This window comes from Trachypithecus francoisi, unplaced genomic scaffold (assembly GCF_009764315.1).
Source record: "Trachypithecus francoisi isolate TF-2019V2 unplaced genomic scaffold, Tfra_2.0 Lachesis_group8, whole genome shotgun sequence".
In the NCBI taxonomy this organism is placed as follows: Eukaryota; Metazoa; Chordata; class Mammalia; order Primates; family Cercopithecidae; genus Trachypithecus; species Trachypithecus francoisi.
In genome coordinates, this window is record NW_022681473.1 from 52,390,087 (window position 1) to 52,408,672 (window position 18,586).

General features: G+C 42.5%; 1 protein-coding gene across 10 annotated transcripts in view; it reads right to left on the reverse strand.

Annotated features, from left to right (window-relative positions):
- TEAD1 (TEA domain transcription factor 1) overlaps positions 1 to 18,586 on the reverse strand; it is a 278,975-nt gene that overhangs the window by 145,768 nt on the left and 114,621 nt on the right. The window lies entirely within an intron of this gene.

An 18,586-nucleotide genomic window follows, 5' to 3' on the forward strand; every position in this document is an offset into this window, starting at 1 on the left:
AAGTGGGATAATGAAAGTATACCACCCAATTCTCAGGGTGGTTATGAAATTTATATTAAACTAGTTAATATTTGCAAAACACTGAGATAAATGCCTGGCACTTTTCTAATTTGATAGGTAGGTAAATAAACAAACAAATGATGATAAACATGTATTTCTCATGTTTCCACAACACCTATTCAACGAGATTTTCAAGGGTCTATAGACAAAAAGCCCAGTAGGACATCTCAAACTTCACCTGAGTGAGTGAACAGATACCAAGTGTTCTAATCTTTTTATTCTAACAGGGTGCCAGCAGGCAGAATGCCAGGGGTTTTTTGTTGTTGTTGCTTTTGTTTTGTTTTCCAAGTGGCAGAGTTGGGAAAGGAGGAAAGGCAAACCAATTCACGGCTGAGCCTAGAACAGCGCTGCTTCCCTCCTGAGTAGGATGGCACCGCCTAAAGGCATTCAACATTAATCACCACCTCCAGAGAAATGCATGCTCCTTTTATGGAAACGCAGCATTCAGAGTTTTACAACATTTGTACCACAGAAGGAAAGACCAGTGCTGATTTGGTGCCAAACTCAACTGTAAATACAAGGTGTTTTTTCATTGGTAATTACAGATGAGAACTTCACTTCTGGCATACACACCGTTAAGGCATTCTTGGTTTACACATTTAAATAAACATACCCACCATGGGTTCTAATTTCCTTCATGCATTTACTTGACCACAGACACTGAGTTCCGACTGGGTGCAGAGGAGTGCCTTGTTGTGGGGGTAGAAAAAAAAATCAACTACCAGATCTTGAAGATGGCAGTTTAACACCAATGGAGTCCCCGTCTTTAGGGAGCTTCTGATCTAACTGAGGAAATGGAACACCAGCATATTATACCTTAAAAATCAATATAAGTGAAATCAACACAGCGTTCAAGAAGAGATGTTAAAAAAGATAAGTACTCTTCCAGTCAAAAGGAAAGAGTGAGAAATAAGGCAAGATGGACTGGTCAGGAAAGAACTAATGGGGGTGGAAATGGAAGCTCCAAAGACAGCAAAAGCACAGACTGTCTAGAGGATGAATACACATCACCTTCAATCAGCAGTCAGCAATGGGGGCCAACCACAGAGCATGTGCGCAGAAGGCAACCATGAGAAAGGTAAAAACAATAGTATAGCTGGAGCTGAGGTCACCAGGGCAGTACTGCAAGATAAAAGAGGAAATACAGGTAGAGTTGATATGTTATACAAAGGCCTTTAATAAAAAGTTTAATTTCCATTGCAGGGATAAGAAGCACAGCTAGAGACTCATCCAGGTATCAGGCAATTAGAGTTTGGAAAATGAGAATTATCTAAAGGAGAAATGAACATATGAAAGATGTCCCGGCCGGGCGCGGTGGCTCAAGCCTGTAATCCCAGCACTTTGGGAGGCCAAGACGGGGGGATCACGAGGTCAGGAGATCGAGACCATCCTGGAGAACACGGTGAAACCCCGTCTCTACTAAAAAATACAAAAAAAAAAAAAAATTAGCTGGGCTTGGTGGCGGGCGCCTGTAGTCCCAGCTACTCGGGAGGCTGAGGCAGGAGAATGGTGTGAACCTGGGAGGCGGAGCTTGCAGTGAGCTGAGATCCGGCCACTGCACTCCAGCCTGGGCGACAGAGTGAGACTCTGTCTCAAAAAAAAAAAAAAGAAAGATGTCCCAAAGGAGAATGGAAGAGTAAGGGACTGATCAGTCCCTACAGGATAAATCAAATAGGAGGTTTCAAAGACAAGGGGGCTTTGAAAAATAGTAGATAGGATACGCTGACACAAAAAAGCAAGCCAGAAAACAAACAAGAGAAATTGGAGAATTCCATTTTCAATGTATGGGATGTTTTGCTGATGAAGGGACAATCATTTGGAAGAGAAATGGTGCTCCTCTGCACAGATAGGATAGTAAAATTGGCAGAAACCTTTACAAAAAAGAGGGGGTAAATAAAACCTTAAAGATAACCACTATTTAGTGGAGTAAGGAAGAGGAAGAAAGGTTTAAAAAAAAAAAAAAGAGGGAGAGCGTGCACATCTAAGACTTAAGGGCTTTACCATGGATTTTCAGGATGGGATGTGGTGGGTGACACACCAGGGGATACAAAAGCACAAACATCAAGAAGTCCAGGAATGAGAAAAGGACACAAGAATTGTCACTGGATAGGGTGCCAATTGTCTGTGAAAGCCCTAGTCTGAGGACCGAATGCATGCTACATCAAGACCCCAGATTGAAATGAGCCCCTTCTCCACACTCTGTGATTGTCCAAAAGATCAGCTAAGAGGAGAAGGACTGATGGGACAGAGTTTGAGGGAACCGTAGGGCAAGATGGTTTGAACACGATCACCATCCTTCTTCAAGTCTATCTTGAATAATTAAAAGTTAAGAGGTCACCATCTGGGATACTAGCTCTTCCCCTCACCACAAAACCTATAGCAGAAAATACATCTGTAGGTATTAAGGGCTGTTCCCACTTTATTCTCAAAACTTCCAATAACTACTCCATGTTTATTAATATAACAAGAATTGCTTTTTTTTTTTTTTGGAGACAGCATCTAGCTCTGCTGCCCAGGCTGCAGTGCGGTGGTGTGATCATGGCTCACTGAAGCCTCAACCTCCTTGGGCTCAGGTGATCCTCCCACCTCAGCCTCCCAAGTAGCTGAGACTACAGGTGTGTGACATCACACCCAGCTAATTTGTATTTTTTGTGGAGACGGGTTTCACCACATTGCCCAGGCTGGTTTCAAACTCCTAAGCTCAAGTGATCTGCCCACCTCAGCCTCCCAAAGTGCTGGGATTACAAGCATAAGCCATCCCATGCAGCCTAAGAATTGCTAAACATCGTAAGCGTCTGTGCAGTCTTCTGCAACTCTTCCGTGTACCCCAAAGTAACACAATAGCATCTCTATAAATGATATGTTTCAGTGAGACCAACAATGCTGATTTCCTATGGTTTTTGTTATTCAATTTAATTCAACAAGCACTGACTGCCCACTATATGCTATCTCCATATCACCTTTCACGTTCTCCCAAGCTCCTGGGCTGAACAAATAGGTTGCTACCCCACACTTAGTATCTGTAAGAGGTAAAGTCAGAAAAAAAATGCAGTGTGGTCTCCTTTGCTGTATAATATTCTGTCTTCTCTGAAATAAATTCCTCACAGTAGCCCCCCGCCAGGACCAGTTTCTGCACTACTGTGGAAATAAAAAGAAAAGCCTGTGCAAAAAGAATTCTCAACCTCAGTATTGAAGTCTGGATATTCCAGAAACGAGCACCTCCAGCCCCACAGTGGTCCTCAACTTGTACTGTGAATCAGAACAATCTGGGCAGCTTTTAAACAGTATAAATGTCGGCACCTCATCAGAGATCTGATTCAATGGCGTGGGGTAAGGCTGCCATCGCTGTTATTTGCGTTTTGTCTTTTACTGTTCTCAAGCAATCTAACATGCAATCAGGACTGAAAAGCAGCATCTACCAATTCACGTGCTTCATCAACCTGACTGCACACCCAAATCACCTGGTGATCTTGTTAAAAATAGGTGTGTGGTGGGGGAGACTCTGCATTTCCAAAAAAGCTCTCAGGTGATGCTGATGCTGCCAGTTGGTCCATGGACCACAGGTGGAGGAGCAAGGGTATAAAGCCTGGGCCCCAGTGTTTCTTATCAGCCCTCCAGGTGATTCTGACACACCAAAGTTTAGTAGAAAGAGAACTGGCTTTGGACAGGCTGGCCTGAGTTCCAATCCTGATCCCACTTCCTAATTGTGACCACACCCAAATTACTGATCTTCTTTAAACCTGCACCCTTGTATACAACATGAGGGTTATGGGTTGAATTGCATGCCCCAAAAAGGTTTGTTGAAGTGTTAACCCTCAGTACACCTCAAATTTGACCTTATTCAGAAATGGTGTCACTGAAGCTGTGATCAGTCAGGGTCATATTGGAGTAGGGTGATCCCTTAGTTCAATATGACAATCGTCCTTACAAGAAGATAATGCAACAACAACCTTAGGGGAGAAACCATGAGACAACAAAGTTACAGACTGAAGTTCACAACTGAAAGATAAGGAAAACCAAGCATTGATGGTGACACGATAGCCTTTAAGAGAAAGGCACAGAACAGATCTTCCTCTAAAGACTTGAGAAAACATGGCCCTGCCAACACTTCAACCTCCAGCTTCTCACCTCCAGAACTGAGAGAAAATATATGCCTGTTATTTTAAGTCACCCAGTTTACACTATTGTGTTATGGTAGCCCTAGGAAACTAAGACAATTAGATATTAGCATCTCCCTTGCTGAGCTGCGTGAGACTGAATCCAGTGAAGGTGCTCACCCTGCTGATCAGGGCAGGATGGATTCCCTTTCCTTGTCAGAGGTACTAAGGATAAGCACCAGGGAGTGAGCATTCCCCTTAAAGGAAAAGTAGCTGCTGAGAGACGTGTCCAGGCATCTGGCCTCTTGGAGGGCATTCACAGGCTGCAGCCACAGCAGCCAGGCCCATTATGTGCATGCACACCCACTCGGGTGCTCCTGCAGGAGCAGCTCTGCTCATTACGAGTGGGAACAGTTATAGGCCCAGCTTGTCCCAGAGGCCCATTCTGGCCCAGGAGGCTCTGACAGGAAGGCCTCCAGCCGCACTATGTTAGGAGATGATTTCAAAGCTCAGGGGGCTTCCTGGAGAGGAATAATCAGAACCATCATTGTGGCCCTGGCCCTCAACCTAGAGAGGCTGTCACATGTCGAAAAGAGAGGGGCATTCCAAATCTACCTTGATTACCCAAAATCCATCAACACCATGAGGGTTGTTTTTGGTTTTTTTTCTTAAACAATAAATAATACACAGAGAAAGTTTATTCTCGCTCTTCAGAATGTACCTGCTCTTATTTAATCTGTTACACTCGGCCCCATTCATTTGGTCATCAAATAATCTCAAAGAGACTATCACGCTAATGAGGACAGAGATGAACATGACATAGACCAGACCTGGTGAGAAGAGAAAAAATAATTAACGAGTATGTACTGACTGCTTAAGTCATGCCACATGGATCACATGAAACCTAAAAAACGGAGATAAGTAACCTGTGCAGGGTCACACAGCTCATACCTAGAAGTGGTAGTAGGGTTTGAAATACGAGCTCTAAGCCCTATTCCCTTCCTACTCTCCCATAACTATTTCCTATCAGAGTTAGCCAAAGCAAGCAAAATTTAAGACAGTTTTGGGGCAGACCAAAGATCACGGCTATTTTACTCCAGAGAGGTAAGAATAAAATAGCTGCTTCCATTATCCACTTAAGTGTTCCAAAACCAATTCTTCGAAGTAATGCATTTCACATATACTCTCAAGGGATATCCCATGCTCTGACTTCTACCAGTAAGGAACGGCTTTTGAACAACTGGAGTCAGATCACAATGAGAAAGTGAGTTCTGGACAGCCAGCACTCAGTGAGATCCCCACCAATTCCACTCCCTCATAGACAATCACTGGGCTTAACAACAAAGAGATCACCCAGAATAGTTCTCTTCTGATTCATGTTCCACATCCTACACACCTTTTTCCTAACAATGTCCCTACTTCACCATGTCAGTGCGTTATCTAAAAATGGTGGGTTTTTTGAATGAATAGAATGCCAAACTTGAGGTATCTGCAACAAAAGTGAAAACAGTCAATGTCCTACAAACTAATAAGACAGACAATACTCTAAAGGAAAAACTGAACAAAATTAAACAGATATTGTATGAAAGAAACACAGTACATAATAAAATATACCATTATTTAAGTTCAGCTGTTATCAGAAATAAAAATCAAATAAACTATAAGATATTTTCTACCTCTAAAATAGCAAAGATATTTAAAAACCTAAATATTCAGCATTGATCACAGACTGAGGAAATGACCATTCTTACTACTTTTTTTAGTGGAGCGGACATTGGTATTTGGAAATATTATCATAGCTCTTAAAGAAAATAATCTATCCTTTAACTGTGCCATTCCACTTCTTGGAATTGGTCCTAAAGAAATAATTATGTATCTCACTCAAGGACACTCACTGTAGTTAATTGTAGTAGGGAAAACCCACTTTCATTGCTCTAAAAGAGGCAACCGGTTGAATAAAGTATATTTATAAATTTAAAAAAACAACTTCATAGATTTTCAATGATATGCAAAAATCTGTTGTTGTTTTTTTTAAAGGGACAAAGTCTCACTATGTTGCCCAAGCTGGAATGCAGTGGCTATTCACAGGTATGAGCATGGCATACTGCAGCCCCAAACTCCTGGCTCAAGCAATCCTCCTGCCTCAGCCTCTGAGTAGCTGGCTATAGTCATGAGCCATCATTCCCAGTTAATTTTTTTATTTTTTGTAGAGATGGGGTCTTGCTATGTTGCCCAGGCTGGTCTCAAACTCTTGGCATCAAACAATCCTCTTGTCTCAGCCGCCCAAACCACTGGGATTACAGGTATGCGTCACCATGCCCGGCTCATTTTATAACACTTTGGGACCTGGCCCATAACCAATGTTTTTTGGCTAGCTTTACTATGTATCTCATGCAATCCTCATAGCACCCATACAGGCGTTCAGTGTAACTGTCCTTATTTTGAAGCTGAACAGAGGCTGGGGAACTTGCATAGAGTTCCTCATCCAAAAGCTAGGCTGTACATATCCAGACCTTATGTTCTAAAACCAAGACTTCTACTAACAGGACAATGCAGCAGAGTCCTGAGAACAATTTCACATTTAAGGGTCAGTGGTTATCATACAGACATGAATAAACAGAATTATATCAAAGAAGGCAAACTAAAGAGAAAAGCAACAAGATTTCCTATATTTTGCCTATATTTTTATATCTAGGTCAAAACTTTCTTCTTGGAACTATATAGGACTTTTTTTTTTTTCTTTTTACTATTTTCCCTTTACTTTCCTTTTCTTGATACTTTTATATTATCTTTACCCTTCTCACCCCCAAGCATTTGAGAGGTCAATGACAGTGGCCTAGAGAGAAAATATCCCAGAACAGAGAGTTATTATTTATCTACCAAACAGAGCTTGAGGGAAATCTCCCTTAAAAACACTTGGTCATTTTTGTCCTATTTTGGTACTCACCAAACAACTTTCTAATCAGGGAGGTGATCTCAAATAGTCTCCATGTGCCTCAAGGAGAGTCCCAAGCACATGCCCAATGTCCATCACCCTGCAGCCTGACCTCCCATCCCAGAAGCACTTCTAAGTGCCCAGCTATCCTTAGCTCCAGGGAAGATTAGTATCCATTTCTAGTTCATTTGTTCCTCTGTTATTGTTATTCCTGGATCTTTCAGATTTCTGTAATCATATACTATGGTGCATTTAGATGTTTTGGTTTAACTTGTTTTGTGTATAATAAACATTGCACCTATGTTCTACAAATAAACAGGGCTGCTTCCTTGGGCTTTTTATGGCCTTCCTATGGCCACCTAGCTTTACTCTGCCTATTAAGTGTGCATTTTCCCCCTACTCCCTTATCACTTACTTATAGGAAGAGCTTGTAACTCAAATGCAAGAAAATATGAGAGAACTGACTTAAATTGGCCCCAAATCTCAATCAAGAAATCCTCTCCGTGACACTGATGCTCTCTGACGCCTAAATTTTGTAGACAACTCAAAGATGTTCCATCCCCACACGTACCCACCTGCAACCCATCACTAGTTACAGCCAGGAAAAAAAAGCCTGCTATCAGGTATCTTAGTCATAAAAACGTCTATAAGAAGGACCTGCCCACCCCAGAAACTGACAAGGCCCTTATCAGTGCATTCTAGAGACATCCCAATACTGCCAGAATCTTCCCTCAGATCAGGAATTAATCTTCAAAAGTCTGAAATGATGAGAGTAACTCACATCATAACAAGAAGGGGTCCTTCCCGGCTGACTACAAGGAATGCAGGAGAGCAAAGTCTGGAAAACACCAGATTACTTTTAGTTGATAAAGGTTTCTACAGAAGCCCTGCAAAAGACTCCTGAATTTCCTTAAACATAGACCAAACTTACGGTGTTCTCTGAAAGTTATAAATGAGACAGGCCAAAAGTTTGTTTGGCATTTCCTATGCACGAACACCATATAAGAAGACAAACATGAGAATAGCTATCCCTGGAAATCTCCTCTATATGGCATCCTAACATCCAATCCATAACAGAGACCAGGGCATTCAGATGCACATATAAAAATAATGCTACTGTGAGTATGTGCATACAAGTCTTTGTGTGGACATATGTTTTCATTTCTCTTGGGTAAATACCTAGAAATAGAATTGCTCTATGTTTAACATTTTGAGGAACTGCCAAGCTGCTTTCCAAAGAGGCTGCACCATTTTACATTCCCATCAGCAATGCATGAGGCTTCCCATTTTTCAACCCCCTCACCAACACGTTTTGTCTTTCTGACCACAGTCACCTGAGGGTATGGCGTGGTATTTCACTGGGGTTTTCATTTGCATTTCCCTAATGGCTACTGTTAAGTATCTTTTCATGTGCTTCTTGACTATTTGTATACCTTTTTTATATAGAAGATGCCTTAAATAGAGATGTCTATTTAGATCAATTGGCGAAGCTAGTAAAAGTTTGAATCAGTAAATAAAGATACACAAATGAACTCCTTTTTAAATCCCCATTCGTCTGAGATTCTTTAATACTGGGGATACAGGAGACGAACCTGGGGAAATACAAGGGTTCCTTCACTTTATTCCCATGTGTCAAAGTTTAATAGAACTATATTCATTGTCTCTGCCTAGTACAACTTAGGGATAAGGGTCCTATCTATCATCCCCATTTTACAAATTTAAGCTATCATTTACTGAGTACCTACTGCGTCCAAGGAATATGGAGATAAAGATGACATGTTAATCACCCTTGAAAAGTTCACCACCTATTAACAGAGGAAATGAACCCCAAGAGGTAAACTGACTTGCCCAAGGCTCACTTAAGCAAAGTGACAGAGTCCACATCTCCTTCATGTCCACGTCCAAGTATCACAGTCCCATCAGGCTGGGAGAAAACAAAACCTTAGGCTCTGGCCCTGCTGCAGACAGGTCCTCTGAAGGGCAGGTAGCAGGCACTGTAGGTTGCAGAGCCCCACTTGCCACCCAGGCTCAGCAACATCCAATAGAGAGTTTAGGGCTGGTGCCTCAGTCTGTATGGCTGGCCTTTCCCCCAACCAACAGCCTTACAGAGGTAATGAGCTGAAACCTGTAGCATACACGCTGCCACTGCTTAGGCAGAAAGCTGTCACCAACGAGTGATAGATTTAAATAGCGGAGCAAGGACTCAGGCAGCCCTGGCCTGACAGAAGCTGCAAAGCAGCTGGAAGCAGCAGCTCCCCCACCAAGGTAGGTCTGTTTCGCCGAGCCCCCTGGGCAGGTCCTGGGCTGCAGGGCAGTGTCTGTGCACCAGCTGAGACTCAGGCAGGCCCAACTCGGAGCAATGCTTCCACAGGCCCAGCTGAGCCCAGCCGTACAACCCAACTGAGCTCAAGCTCCCACATGCTGCATGCTTCTCTCCATACACATCTGTGCTGGAGACATGCAGCCCAGGAGCCTCTCAGCTTGCATTTGTTGATGCTAATTATCAACCTGGATGAACAGCCATCTGGAGGGAGATGTCGGGTGTAAAGGCACACTCACCAGGACTCTGGGTTCCCACCGCCTACCTTTTCTGAGCCAAACTCTTTCTTGTCTGCTCCCTCTCTCAAGGTATTCAAAAGATGCTAGCTGCACACACAAAACTTGAACTTGGATGGCCTTGGAAATCATTAGCTAACATAAACTGTATGGTCTCACTCAGGTCACTGTACTTTCTTAAGAAGTATTTCATTTTTGCTTTTCAAATACATTTTATGAATATAGCAAAAATAATAAATAATAAAAGCAAAGTCAATAAGAATGACACAGGTGCTGAGAGCTTACCATGTGTCAGGTACTGTCTAAGGAACCAATTCAAGTTACTTCATCTAACTGGCACAACCAGTCCTCGGGGTAGGTTTCATTGTCCCCATTTTACAGAGGAGACTTATTAAAAGCAAAGCCCTACAGCTAGAGGTAGTAATGTTACATCTTTCTAACCCTCAAGTGCACGGACTTTTACAATGTTAATTCCAAACTGAGATGACAAAAGTCTCAATTTATTACGTGTGTAGGAGTCTCAATTACATTAAGACAGTTTTGGGTCAGGTGCAGGGGCTCAAGTCTATAATCCCAGCATTTTGGGAGGCCAAGGCAGGAAGATCACTTGAGGCCAGGGGCTTGAGACTAGCCTGGGCAACACAGCCAGGCCCCATCTCTAAAAACAAAACAAAACCTCCAGTTTAAATTGGTTTCTAATCCCTGCTTAAGAAAACAGCTAAAATCTCTAGTCTAAAGTAACTTTAAACTGAAATGCCTGCCTTTTAAATTAGACATATATAGTTGCATTTTAGCACACATTGCATTTTACTCAGTATTTGTCACAGAGATCACCTCTGTAATTCCAAATTCTCAGTGCCCAAGGGCATGATGTTGTGTACAAGACAGTCACTTTAGAAAGTATGCTTTGTTCTTACTTTAAATACTGACTACATTTTATATGCTTCACAACTCTGGTGAAGTAGTACATTTTCATATTTGGAATGTGTACACTATACTTTTTTTAAAAAGGTTTCATTTTTGCTTCTTTTTGAATGAATTTTGTGGATATACCAAAAATTTATGAATCTGTTAATAATAATTACCAAAGCTAATTTACCAGTATACTAAGTCAAAAGGCTTGTCAAAGATATTTAGTAAAAGGTGAAAGATTTGGCCAGGCGCGGTGGCTCACACCTGTAATCCCAGCACTTTGGGAGGCCGAGGCAGGCAGATCACCTGAGGTCAGGAGTTCAAGACCGGCCTGGCCAACATGACAAAACCCCATCTCTACTAAAAATACAAAATTAGGCTGGGCACAGTGGCTCACGCCTATAGTCCCAGCTACTAGGGAGGCTGAGACAGGAAAATTGCTTGAACCCGGGAGGCGGAGGTTGCAGTGAGCCAGTCGTGCCACTGCACTACAGCCTGTATGACAGAGCAAGAGTCCGTCTCAAAAAAAAAAAATTACAAAATTAGCGAAGCATGGTGGCGAGCACCTGTAATCCCAGCTACTCAGGATGCTGAAGCAGGAGAATCGCCTGAACCCGGGAGGCAGAGGTTGCAGTGAGCCAAGATTGTATCACTGCGCTCCAGCCTGGGTGACAAGCGCAAAACTCCATCTCAAAAAAAAAAAAAAAAGTGAAAGATTTATACAGTCTGAATATAAACCAGAGTATCATTTCAAAGATATCTAGAAAATATTTGCCACTCATTAGAGTTATAGCTCTCATCATCAAAACTGGCTGATGTTTTAAATAATTTTATTTACTTACAAGCCAAGATTTTATAGCCTCAGTATTTTTCTCCAAAAAACATAATTTTATGAAATGCATAGTTTTTATAATCTTAAACTATACATGTGAAATATGTTGGCTTTAAGTTTTTAAATCAGACTGCTTTGGTAAAGTAAAGCCAAGAAAGTTCTATATTATATAGCCAGCTCACTCCTCTCTACTTTTCAAAGATTAGAAAATAAGGAAATGCTTTCAAGCTCTTTAGCTCTCATAAACAATTTAAATTTAATCTGTCCAAAGAAAAACAACTTCCTTCAACACCAACCAAAAAAGGATGTATTTTTACTGAATTAGCTTCTCAGAAGGCTCTAAAGCTCCAGGTATGTGATACCCACCACATCACTACTCTTTCTCCAAAGCTTAATAGGAAGCATTAGGGAACTGTAACTTAAACCAGGCGCATCACACAATGGTTAGCAAAAAAGGGGTAGATAACTGCAACATATCCATCCCTTTCTTGGTAGGAATGTGCCCCTTAAATGAGGAAGAAAAAGGCAAAAAGAAATCAAAGATCCTGCAAGGTGATCCTGTGTCCAGGTGGCATGCCCTTTTATTCCAAATGGTAAGCAGGTCTCAAATCCCATGGCCCACCCCTGAGGATAGGGTGAGAGACCTGGGCCCATGGGCCCACGCTTGCTTTCAGTCTTTCACTACCCAGCAGCCAGTGATCCTTTCAAAACCTAATCAGATCACACTCCTGCTCAGAGTGAAAGCCCACATCCTTACAGAGGGCTATGAGGCTCTGCAAGATCCGAGCTGTGACCTCCATGCTGGCTCCTCTTCCCTGCTGACTCCACTCAAGCCACGGAGGCCCACCAGTCCTCAAACACATCAGGCACGACCCGGCTTTCACGCCTGTGGTGCTCTCTGCCTAGAATACTCTTCTGCAAATGTCTGTCTGGCTTATCTCCTCAATCCCTCATCTTCTGCAGGTTTGAACCCTCCCTATCTTCCTTCTCTGCTTTATTTTCCTCCTTATCACTTCCACCACCTAACATACTTACATATCTTCCTTATTGTCTATCGCCCCCACTAGAATGTAAGCTCCATGAGTTCATCATGAACTCTTGTCTGTTGTTGCTCACTGCAATATCTCCAGTGCCTAGAGCAGCATCTGACATATCCTTGGCACTCAATAAGCATCTACTGAATTAAAGAGGCACTGTGAAACCATGCCCCAGAGGTAAGCAAAATCAGGCCAGTCCTTACTAAGTCGGGTTGCTATATAAAATAAAACCACGACATGGGATATACTCATACTAAAAAATTATTTTTTGTTTATCTGCCATTCCAATTGAACTGGGCCTCCCGTACTTCTATTTGCCAGGTCTGGCAATCCTACTCCTAACTCCAGTGAGAGAATGGGCAAATCCAGACCACTCTGGTCAGCTGGGAGAGGTAGAGGTCCAAGGACACAGCCAGAAGACCCAGTGAAGAAGATTTCCTCTCCTCTGGCCTTTGTCATTAAGGATCCATGGTGGTCTGGGTTCTGCCAGCTTTAGATAGAAAAATAAGCCAGTGCAGTCCGAGAAAGCAACCAGGCAGAGCATTCATCTCCACCTCCTCTACTCTCAAAAAAGAATACCTTCTCTGCCTAAATCCCCATTTGGCTTGGTCTCAGTGAAGCCCAGCTGCTCATGTCCCCTCTCACCCTGTGCTGTGACTGTGGACACCTGGGAGACAAGTAACTATGCCCTGCTCCATCACACACCTGTCAGGAGCTCAGGGCCTTGGCTCCCCTCCACCTCCAAGGCAGAAGACTGCATGGCTGAGTTGCTGAGCTCTGTCTGGGGCTACAGGCTTGCAGACTAGGATGCTTCTCTCATGATTTGTATGTTACCAGCATGCCATCTTATGCTACATGCAAGAGATAAATGTATGTTGGAAAAAAAAAAACTAAGTTAGTAAATTATGACATACCCACCCTAGCCACTGAAAATCAAAGTTCCTGGATCTAGGTTCTGAATAGTCATGGATCGTCCGAGATATGTTCACCATGTTATGCCCAGGTTTCCCATCTCCTGGACCCTCCAACATGGGAGATCCCTGAGGTTTCTAACCTCCAGATACCAAGATACACAGACCAAATCTCCAAAGACCAAGATCTGTAAGTTCCCACAACCTAAAGTCATGTGGGCCATAGGACCAGGAGGGAAGGGGATGAGGGAGTATCACCTGGGATAGGAATAAGAATTGAGCCAAAAGTGAAGGCACAGGAAGGAAGATTATATATCCTGGTTTGTCTACGGTTTATTTCTGTTTTCCTGGTGTCATTGTTAACATTGCCCCCACTTATTCTCCAAAGTGTCTTAGTCTGAACATTAAATGATATGGTCATTCTAGGCACCAGCCAAACTGGGAACAAACTCTGCGCCCTGGAACCCAGGACCTGTGGGACAGCAGGCAAGAGCCATGCAGGAGCAGCTGCAACCAAGCTGGGCCAACTCGCCCTCAGAACTGGAACCGGGAAAAGGGCATCTCTGGGCAGCAGCTTCCAATCTGAAAACTGAGGAAGCTGGGCTGATCTCTTCAGATCCCTCCAGCTCTGTGTCTAAGAGAGTAGCTGGGAAAGTACCTGTCCTACTCTCCTACCCCCACTTACCCAGAGCACATGCAGGCCCACACGTTCCCCACGGCTCCCAGGCACAGGCCACCAGGAGCCTGGGGCCTGGCTCAGAAACATCCTCACATTAGAGTGTCAAATGACTGAAGAGTCAGTCTTTGATCTGACACAGAGAGAGGGCAGGGCTTGCTGCATCTGGCAGGTCATGCCTACCGTCTCTGGGTTTTCTCCAGTCTTCTCCACACTCATGCTGACCCCAAGAGAGCAAGCTGGAGCAGATTTCAAAAGGAAGCTGATTCTCCAGGCTCTCCTCACCCTGCACTTCTCAGCGATAGGAGCTACAGCTAACATGGGTGGCTAAATGGCTAAAGCCTTGCAACTGAAACTCCAAACGGAGCTCAGCAACACTCCCAGGGATGCTGGGAAGAAGGAGATCACACCTGGAGCCCAGGCCAGCTTTGACTCAAGGAAAAGGAAGGAGGAACTAGGATCCTGGACTGACCCATTAACTCACTCTAGGGAGCCACAGCAAGGAATATGCCAAGACATTTAACACCCCTGGAACATGCAAGAAAGTCATTTGCTTCCATCAACACACCAGGAGACAAACACTTCAGCACACTTTGTAAACATACATGAATTCAGACTCCCCTGCTTCTGCATTTGCAAGGTTTCATATGACATGGAAGATGCTTACTCAAGACAATGACTCTTAATGCTTCCAATGGATTCTCTTCTAGCCTTTCTTCCTTTCTGTCCTTTCCCTCTGTCTCCTAGACAAGCTTATCCACTTCCAGGGTCTCAACTCCAAACGCTGTGATGTTGTTTTCCAAACTGTTCCTCAAATCCAGAATGCTGAATTGCCCAGTGCCTGCTGGCCCCTTCCCCATGAAGTGCCCCAAAGCACTGCAAACTCCATACAACTCAAACTCATTACCCCAATTCTGGTCCTTACAACTTGTCTCCCCTGCTGTACACCTGTGTCTATAAATGGCACTGCCATCCATGCAGATGAAAAACCTTCATCTTTTCCCTCATCAGAAAACCCTGCAGAGCCCTCTCATCTCTAATACACCTAAATACCTAATCTCTAATATACTGATATAAAATGTCCTTCCCATCCATCCCCTCCTTGTCACTCTCATAGCCTCTGACCTAGTTCAAGCCCTCCTCATTGCCTACCAGGAGTGTTGCAGTGTAAGTTTTCTTATGGGAGACACAGCCTCCAGAATAATTCTCCTTAAACACTTGTTGAATATCCTAAAAGCAAGGGCTCCCATCCCCTTTCCTGTGTATATGCTGCATACACAGAAAAGTTGAGAGCCTCTAATCTTACTGTTTGAACGTACTTGCCTGGCACTTCACTCCCATAACCTCTCAGCTTACAAGCCACTCCACACTCCACCCACCCTTCTAGACATCCCACATGCTTACCAGCCTCCTTACTACTCCTGAAAACACTGTATTTTCACATGTCTCTGCCTTCGGCCTTCTCTCTCTTCCACTTTGTCCATCCCTAAGGGACAATTCAGCCTAGTGGTTAAGACTATGAACTGTCTTAGCAGTCAGACATGGAAGGTTTTTTGGAATCACAGCTCCACCACTCAGTAGCCTTTCTACCTTGAGTGTCAGTGTGTGACCTTAACATCTGAGAAGCAGCTCACTAGGTTTTCCCCAAAACTGAAATGGGAAATTCCCTCCACAGGTATATCCTTAAAAAAAAAAAACTGTGAGAGGTATTCACAAATAAATGCACCTTAGCAGAGAACCTTCCTCCCTATTGGCACATGTCTTCCAAGTTCTAAAGGAGGAATCACTGTTAAGTAGCACAGGGCATCGACAGCGCCAACTGCAAAGCTTTTACCAACGCTAACTTCCAGAGCACAAGGGCTGGGCTCTAGCCATCTCCTGTAGGGAGGCTCAAACACTCAGGCCCAAAGATACCCTGCAAAAAGCAAAGCTGGTCAGCCACGGGCTGACTGTGGGAAGAAAGATCCCCAGATACAGCCTTTAAAAAAAAAAAAAATAAAGAGGCACAAAAACTAAAACTCTGGCCTTTGTCATACAGTGATTTAAAAAGAAAACACACACAGACACACACAGACACACACACACACACACACACACACACACACACACACACACACACACCCTACCTGGTTTAGTGACTTCTAGACACAAAAACTCTGGCTTCTATCACCCTGACGGTGATTACTCTTTTGTGAAGAAGATACTGTTTAGTGACATCTGGATCCTGAGACCCAAGTTCAACCACATTTTAAGGGTAACTAGATTCAGGTTTACTAGACACTTTGGGGGTATCAGGCTCTTGCACCACATAACTTCATTCATCTTCTCCAAAAGCAGCACAGAGCTCCTACCATGCTGCTGCCACAGATTCACCTTCTCCCTCACCTGGTATCTGAGTTAACTAGTATGTTCATCTACTCTCTCAGCATCTTCCTCTCTTTCCATCTTTGCTACTATGAAAGTGTTCTGCACATGAAGTCAGAGAGTTATTATTACAATGGTAGCTAACATTTGCCACCCAATTTATCAAGGCCAGGCATGATGCTAAGCATATACAGATACTAGCTTTATTTTGATGTCATTCATATTTCATACAGCTCACCCATTTGAAGTGTACAATTCAATAGTTTTTAGTACATTCACAGAGTTGTGTGAGCATTACCATAACTAGTTTTAGAACATCTTAATCTCCCCAGAAAGAACTCCATACCCATTAGCAGTTACTCCCTATTTTCTCTCAGATTCTCCAGTCTGGGGTAACCACTAATCTGCTTCCTGTTTCTGTAGATTGACCTATTCCGGGCATTTCATATGATTCCATGTATAAATGAAATCATACAATATGTGGTCTTTCATCAATCTTCTTTCAATTTAGCACAATGTTTTCAAGTGTCATCCATATTGTGGTATGTATTAAGACTTCATTCTTTTTTATTGCCAAATAATATTCCATTGTATAGGTATTACCACATGTTATTTATGCAGTCATCAGCTGATAAACATTTGGGTTGTTTCCACTTTCTGATTATTAGAAATAATGCTGCTATAAATACCCATATATATGCTTGTTTTGTTTTTTGAGATAGGCTGAAGTGCAGTGGGGAGATCACTGCTTATTGCAACCTCCACCGCCAGGGCTCAGGTGATCCTCCCACCTCAGCCACCTGAATAGCTGAGACTACAGGTGTGCACCACCACGCTCGGTTTTTTTTTTTTTTGTAGAGATGGGGTTTCACCATGTTGCCCAGGCTGGATTCAAACTCCTAGACCCACATGATCTACCCACCTACACCTCTCAAAGTGCTGGGAGCCAACACACCTAACCTAATGTACAAGTGTTTGTACGGACATCTGTTTTCATTTCTTTTGGGTCATATAATAACTCTATGCTGAGCCTCTTAAAGAACTACCAGACTGTTTCCAGAGTGGCTATGCCATCTTTATAATCCCTACCAGTGACCTATGGGGGTTCCCATTTCTGTACATTCTCCCTAACACTTGTTATTGCCTTTTTTTTTTTTTAATGATAGCCATCCTAAGAGATATAAAGGATATCACAGTGTAGTTTTAATTTGCATTTCCCTGCTAGCTAATGGTTTTGAGCATCTTTGATGTGTTTTACAATGTACGTCTTCTTTAAGGAAAGGTCTAGTCAGATCCTCTGTCCATTCTTTAATTGGATAGTTATCTTTTTATTAATGGCAAAAGTCCTTTATATATTCTAGATACCAGTTGCTTACTAGATTTACGGTTTGAAAAAATTTTCTCCTGTTCTCTGGATTGCCTTTTCATTTCCTTGATGATATCCTTTAAAGCAGGAAAGATTTTTAATTTTCATGAAGTACCAATTTCTCTATTTTTACTTTACTACTTATACTTTTGTTGTCACATCTAAGGCTTTGCCTAATCCAAAGTCAGAAAGACTCATTCCTATATTTCCTTTTAGAGTTTCATAACCATAGCTTTTACATCTATGATCATTTTCTAGCTCGTTATGCTATATGATATGTGAGGAAGGGATCTGACTTCACTCTTTGCATGTCTCAGCATCATTTGTTGCAATGTCTATTAATTTCTACTGAATTGTCTTGGTACATCTGTTGAAAATCAACTGACAATAAATGTAAGGGTTTATTTCTGGACTTGTGATTCTACTCCATTGATGTATATGTCTAATTTATCCCAGTACCACACTGTCTTGATTCAGACTGTAGCTCTGTAGCAAGTTTTGAAATCACAAAGTGTGAGTCCTTCAACGTTTTTTCTTCTTTTTCAAGATTGTTTTGGCTATTCTGGGTCCTGAATTTCCATATGAATTTTAGAATCAATTTGTCAAAGAAGTCATGGGATTCTGGGATTCTGATAAGGATTTCACTGAATCTATAGATCAATTTGTAGGTACTGCTGTCTTAGCAATGTTGTCTTCCAACCCATGAACATAGAATGTCTTTCAATTTATTTAGTTATTTAATTTATTTAAACAATATTTTGTAGTTTTGGAGGTAAATGTACAGCTTTTTTGTTATATTTATTCCTGTGTATGTTGTTCTTTTTCATACTATGATGAATA